Source organism: Myotis yumanensis, unplaced genomic scaffold (assembly GCF_028538775.1).
Source record: "Myotis yumanensis isolate MYYU_CA2020_CCGP unplaced genomic scaffold, mMyoYum1.0.hap1 SCAF_1, whole genome shotgun sequence".
Lineage (NCBI taxonomy): Eukaryota > Metazoa > Chordata > Mammalia > Chiroptera > Vespertilionidae > Myotis > Myotis yumanensis.
Window position 1 is genome coordinate 223,050,023 of NW_027223752.1, and position 7,757 is coordinate 223,057,779.

A 7,757-nucleotide genomic window follows, 5' to 3' on the forward strand; every position below is an offset into this window, starting at 1 on the left:
AAACGGAGCAACACTCATTTAAAAAATGCTACTTTTGCAGATTTGTACACTTGAAACCTATTTAATCACATTAACCAATGCCACCAAAAAGAATTAATTAAAAAAGAAACACTTGGAGATGGTTTGATGACAGAGAATGATGCTATGCGGACACACTGACACTTTGACCAATGTCCAATGACCACTTTGACATTTAATGTGATTCAGGAATACCAAACTCCAAATGAGCAAATGTTTATGGAATGCTTCAACCATCTTTTTTCCATTTTACTCATGCTCAACCTTGATATATGAAAAACAACATATTTCAAAATGAACCTAATAAAGTTCATTCAACAAACAGAAAATAAAAATTCTAAATAAGAAAATATTGTTTCATGTTTTAATTGCCAGTTTTAGTGTTTGTTTGTTTGTTTGTTTCCTTCATCATTACCTAAAATAACGCTGAATCTTTTCCTCTATTTGATGAAAGCTATTCTTTGAGCCTTCACCTTGTAACTACTATCTTTTTTCTAAGTCAAGAGTAAGATATGGTCAAATTACATGAGTGACTAGAGAACAATAGAATAGCTACCACATTTTTGAAACATACAGTTGTTTTTTTCCTAATTCTGTGAGGCATAGAAATAGATCTAAAATTTTGGAATGCTTGACCTCACTGTGTACATACAAATTATTCTATCTACAAATTGTAAGAAAGCACTCAATTTGTTCTTATCTATTCTCTGTGGGGAATTCATGTTTTAAATGTTTGCAAAAAGGTAAAGAGGAGTGTTGCACACTTGTTCCTTTATATTTATTTTTTTCTAATTGTGTTTAAGTGGACATGTCTTTTTTTTTTTTAGATGGCTTAAGGAATGTGGTTGAAAAACTAGATATAGTAATGACAGCAACATATATTTAATACTCTAACATATTTTCCAAACCATAACTCACAGATAAAATAATATCTGAGTTTGCTTTGGGGGTAAATAACACAAAATCAACACCATAAACTTTGAGAGCTTTTCCCCCCCTAAAATTGGAAGAACCTCTGAAGTTTTGGTTTTCAAAATAAAACTAACTTGATTTGAAAAATATACCAAGAAAGATATTTTTCTTTAAACAACAATCCTCTTTTTCTCTACTGCCATATATCTAAAAATATAGAAGCAAACTTTTTTTCCATCATGGGGAAATAAATACTACAGTTTTGCTTGATAGGAAAAGCATGCGAATGACTTGGACTTTTCCCCTGAAGTCTTTACTTTCACCAGAAATCACACCCTGTGGCTGTCTACCCAACCCTTCTTGCACATGACTACCATCTAACTGTTTCTCTTCACCACTCTGGATAAATACTACCCAAGCAATGACAGATCTCAAGAACAATTCTTCTATGTCCATTTTTTGTTTGTTGTTTTCCCCATTTTCGAAACTACTTGATCATCCATAAACATCCTCCTACTGCAGCCCCATATTCCTCCTCTCTCAAATCTGAACTCTCCTCAGGAGCATTTTCATGCCCAGCATTTGCCAATAAAGACTATGCTGAACATGTTGTAGTTGATTTTTCTTTCACCCTAGTTTCATTATCACATAAGGCAATGCTTGCATTTGGATTTAAATTTAAATGAATGTCAAGAAAATAAAGAATGTAAAGTACTTAGCCCTGTGAATGGCACATCGTAATTCTGATTATACATACAACAGAATGAGCTGTGCTCCGTAGGGGTCAGACAGGAGGTGACTCTTGGCCCTTTCCCATGCCTGCCTTATTTCCCTTGTTGATCATCTCTCCCCTTCCTCCTCAGTTACACAGCTCTGACCCGACTCCTGCAATTCCTGGCATGTCTGGTAGCTTTTCTCATTAGCCTCAGATAATAAGAAAATCTTCTGTCAGCCAGGTACAGATTTCATCCCAGTGAAATACAAACACTTCACAGTCTCATCCTTATTCTAAACCTCATGTCTCTTGAGCCAATCTCAGCCTGAGAAACCTGCGGTTAGGAAGAAAGCAAAGTTGGCTCCTCCCCCTCTCTATTTCTCAAGTCAGCTCCTAAGCAGGAGTAGACAAAGAAAAAGGAGGCAGGGAGGTTTTTACTGGGCTGCTAGAGTTGTGGTTTGACTGTGACTTGTACTGAAACCGAAATGTGGTGGTCCGAGTTCGTTGTCTCACAAAACTAAAGAATGGCTTGGTGGACAAAAAAGTTAGCTGAAGCAAAGTTTATTGAGGAAAGCCAGTCCTAGAAAAAGTGCAGCTGGGGTTCCAAAAGCAGGCACATAGCTCAGAACCGAGAAACAGAGAGAGAGAGAGAGAGAGAGAGAGAACATGATTTATTTTTATTTTTTGTCTAGGGATAGGTGCAGCCTTGCTAGCTCTTCATTGGACTTTTCAAAGAATTCTGCCTTAGTAACCTTCTTGGGATTGACTATATGCTTCATTGCCTTGTGATTAGTAATCTACAAGCTGCTTGTTTTAGCACCATCCATACATTCTAAAGTTTATGTTTCCTGAGTACACCCTTCTTTCCCTGCCCAGCTGGGATACCTTAGCAATTCCATCATCTCGGTTCCCAGGTTCTGCTTTCTCCCCACATGGTCCTGCCCTTGTCTATCCAGCTTCCTACTATCTCTTCAATACCACATATGAACCCTCTCCTTCAAGCCGAGTGCCTGTTATTACACATACACTGCTGGACATGTCTCTCCCATCTGCAGCTCCTCTGGCACAGGGAACACCACCTGGGCTGGCACCTTACAACCTATCAGCTCTGTACCAAATGCTCCACCTCTAGCCACATTCTGGTGAGGTCACAAAATATCATGGAACTGTTAGTGGACCGCTTCTGTGCTGGGGGCTGGCCTGACACCACGGTCCAGGACCATTCCTGTGCTGGGCCACCTCCAGGTTCTTGACTTACCCAAGAAACACTTCAAGAGAAATGACTGAGAAGCAGCAAGTTTTATTCAGGTAGAGCAAAAGGAAGAGCTGAGTGCGTGGGTGCCACTATGGAAAAACAAAAAGTGCCTGTCAGAGTGGCTGCAGGCCAACCTGAAAGTGAATTCCACATGTGGTCAGTTAGTTCTTGGGAATTTATGTATTTGAATTTTGTGTCACCAAATTCTGTCTCCATCTCCTGGTTGGTAGGGGACCTTTTTCCTAATATGGTCTGTTCTGGAAGTGTCATGGTCTTTGTTCCCCTGGCAGGGCAAGGGGGGTGCTATTTGCATGTCAGTTTTCATTACAAGACACTGGGGGATGGAGTAAGGACATGTGCCAGGGGTGGGGGGGGGGTAGGGGAGGCCGGGGAAGGTCAATGGGGAAAAAAAGGAGACATATGTACGATTATTTGTAATACTTTAAACAAGAAAATAAAAAATAATAATAATACAATGGTGATATAATGAGCGTTGGGGTCAGTCTCTGGTTAATTGATCCTCCCTATCGGGTTGATACGGTCTTAGCCAGTCCTTGTTGTTGCTGACTTCTGTGCCCACTGCAGGGCTCTCCTGCCATATCTCTCTGTTCAGTCAGGGGAGTTAGCCAGTTTATTTGGTTGAGATTTTTTCCTAGCAATACCAAATGCCACCTTTTGTTTCCTCAAACTATACAAAGGGGTTACAATGCCCTTCAATATTTCTAAAGAAATTCTCACTATCGATTGCTTCAGCCTCCCAGTGAACTTTTTAATATTAATTAAGGAGCCCAGGTTAAGAGAGAGAATAATGCCAGCAAAAGTAGTTTCATAATCTTTATTTAGCCTGTTCTTCATCGGTATCACCCTTGTCTTAGGGTGTGTGAATACTTGGCATCTACTGAGTTATTCTGATCTTTGTAGGACTCTACAGAAACAATGAAACAACAGAATATGCTGATTTATATATTTACATATCTATTTATTTATGTATCTTTCATCTATCTATAATCTTTATAGTTATTTGGTGGTATGTAGATATATGTGTGTGTTTGTGTGTAGATAGGCAGATAGAGATGGTAAAAAGAGAAGAGGAGAAGGAGGAGGAGGAGGAAGAAGAGGCTGAGGAGGCAGAGGACCAGTAGGAGACTGAGGAAATAATAAGGAAGAGGAGCAGAGAAAGGTAGCGCAAGGCATATAAAGATGATTTGACAGCTTTCCTATAACGAATGCCCTTAATACCCTCTTCCTCAAAAAGTTTTATTCCTTTTTCAAAAAAAAATGGAAAATATTTGTCACATTGCACCTCAGCCAAAAAGTACATTCTGAAAAACTGCTCTTCACAGGAATAACCTCATTAAAGAATTTTCCAGGAAACATGGAAAAATGACAAATTAGCCATCAAATTTCTTGACTCTTCATTGTGATTCAAGATATTTGAGTTTCTCCTGTTCCATTACTAGAGACTTCCCTCAGCTGAGAATTAGAATTTTATGATCAAACAAAAGGAAGAGACAAGGTGCTGGTGAACAGTCAGTGAGGGACATGTCAGCTGCCATGTAGGCAAGGGACCAGTATTAAAACTAAATAATTAACAAAAAAAACAAAACAAAACAACAACAACAACAAAAAAACCAAACCCAGAACAAAACAGATTTCTACTGAAGTTCCAAAACATTCTTCAAAACTGATCACTGAGAGCCGAGACCGGTTTGGCTCAGTGGATAGAGCATTGGCCTGCGGACTGAAAGGTCCCAGGTTCGATTCCGGTCAAGGGCATGTACCTGGGTTGCGGGCACATCCCCAGTAGGGGATGTGCAGGAGGCAGCTGATCGATGTTTCTCTCTCATCAATGTTTCTAACTCTCTATCTCTCTCCCTTCCTCTCTGTAAAAAAATAAAAAATAAAAAATAAAAAAAAACAAAACACTGATCACTGAGAATTACTTAAACAAAGCCATTACAAAGCCTGCTGTTGAGGAAAAATAAAATATATCTTAGACTTCCACCAATAGAGTATTATCAACTACTAGAGGCTTAGTGCACGAATTCGTGCACCAGTGGGGTCCCTCAGCCTGGCCTGTGTCCTCTCGGAATCTGGGACCCCTCAGGGGATGTTGGACTATGGATTTCAGCCTGATCCCCACAGGCTAGTTCTGAGGGACCCCAGTGGTGCATGAATGCATGCACAGGACCTCTAATATGCATATAAGATCTTTGGTTAATCTCTTCCCACCTACCCCCTCCCCCTTTCCTCTGAGATTCATCAGTCTGTTCCATGCTTTCATGCCTGTTCATTGAGCATCTGCCCCTTGGTGGTCAGTGCACATCATAGCTACCGGTCGAATGGTTGAAAGGTCACTTAGGGCTTTTATATATATACTAGAATAGACGAGCTTTGCACAGCATTTGGTACTAGGGATGTTAAAGATAAACAAGATTTTGTTCTTGACCTCTAGGAATTATAGTAAAAGTGAGGTAAAGAGTTAATATAATGTAACAGTTAAGAGATTCTTTTAGTGTTTTTTAAAGTGTGGGTTTTGATTTAGTGGCCATTTTAAATTTGGTGTGCCATGTGACGGCTCTATGCCTTAGTTTCTTCTTTTGTAAAATGTAGGTAAGCATAACTTCCTTACAGTCTGTTATGTGGCTTAAGTAAAAAGTTATCGACAAACTTAGTCCCTTTAATAAAAATTTATGTTAAGTATGTAGTCTTACCTTAACATTGCTCAGTGAATGTGAATTGATAGTATTGCCACTATTATTATTCCATAATGGTTTTATGAGGTGATGCCTAGGACTGTATCAGTTTCTGGGCTGAGGGAAGTGACAACAACAAACATGAAATGAAGAGGGACTCAGAAGAGTGAGGTTTGACACCAAGTGGATGCTCATTTTCTTGGTGTGGTAGCTACCCAGAACAAGCGTGAAGAGAAGAACCATTTTTGTGCCCTCATAATTGCTTATGCTTATTTGTGTGTGTGTTTTTTTTTTTGTTGTTGTTGTTATTTTAAAATATGTATTTTATTTATTTCAGAGAGAAAAGGAAAGGGAGAGAGAAACATCAGTGAAGAGAGAGAATCATTGATCGGCTGCCTCCTGCACCCCCCTTACTAAGGATGGAGCCTGCATGTGCCCTGACCAGGAATTGAACCCTGACCTCCTGGTTCACAGGTCAATGTTCAAGCACTGAGCCATACCCACCGGACTGCTTATGCTTATTTGTGAACTTAATTTTAAGAGAAATAAAAAATACTAACTTACATTTCCTCCATGTTCTGACACCCAATGAAATATTATTCCCCATGAACATCTTGTTAAAAGCTCCGAATAGAATGACAAATACAGTGCCAATTTACTTCTGATTTTATTCCATAGCACTCCATGTGAACATAAACTCATGCTCAAATAAACAAACTAATTTCATTGCATTGAGACTGCATAGAACCCCATTTGCCTTCATTTTTACATTTCAGAGAGTGTGAGTGTAGGAAGAACTTGACCAGAATGACAATCTCCAAGACACCCAGATTAGTTCATACACCAAGAAATCTTAAGTGCACTATTGTTAACATTGGCTGATTTGATGAAGTCTGGAATCCGTATGGAAACAACCCCTTCAGGCTCAAGAGAGTCATTCTGGAAGGAGATGTGTCTGCCAGACATTGCATCCTATTTATAGGAGCTTGCGTTTCAAAATTAAATGAAGAACGTTATTCACACTGGGAAGAGCTTAGAACTTCCACTTTGTTACATAGTTTTCCAAGATTAGACTTTTATCTATATTATCATTGTCAGAAATTAAAACGAATGAAGTGCATTTACACAAAAAATATATTGGATTGAATGACAAAATCAATCTGCACACATTTACTTTAACATGTGATCACTCATAGCATGTTTCAGAAGTTGACATCATTCATCCTAATGGTTTTACATGTTGTGCACATTGACCAAGACTCAACTGGCATAGGTGATTAGCTTACCTGAGAAATATGAATGACAATATGCTGCAGAAGTTGAAATAGTGAACAAAAAGTGTATTTCTTATAAATAAGTTACTTTGTTATATATTATTTATGTTACACAAATTTAAACAATGTATAATACATGAGGAGAAATACACTATATTTGGAACAAAAGAAAAAAAAAGAACAGTCTCTCAGGACCTTTATTCATATTTCAAACTGATTATTGGAGAATATTTTGTAAATGTTTTCTGAAATCTAATGATTAAAGCTCAAAATTGAAAGTATAAGCAAGAGTTTGATACCAGTTGTTTGGGAGCAAACTTCACGGTGAGAGCCTTTGCCCACCTGAGAGGCACTTCCAACAGCTTTCAGAATGGCCCCCTTTAAGAATCTCTCTCCACAAGTTCATATCCTTGACCTCACATGCACCATCAAATGTATGAATGGAGAAAGGATCATAGCCTGCTATTGCCCCTTGTATTCCAAGCTTCATGTTGTTGTTTTTTATTTCTTTTGGTGGCGTGTCATTTTCAGTTTCTTTTATGTGAGGCTCGGCTTCATTATTTTATGGCAGAAAACAAAACATACTCTAAATGATGTGCCTTTGATTAATGATCTGGATCATTGAATTTATAAACAACCCAAGAAATTATTTTTCGTCTTTAACTAGTATCTCATCTCCCTTTTCTAAGAGCAGGAAATGGGCTTCCAAGTTTTACAAAGCTAAGGAGAAATGCTTTATATGTAAAAAGAAACTTAATAAATACCTGTGTAAAAATATGTAAGTATAATAATTTATTGGGCTTTTATGCTATGAGAAGAACTGTGCTAAGTTTTTTAACACACAAAAGGAAACAACTGTATACGAGTCTTTACAACAAGATTTAGAA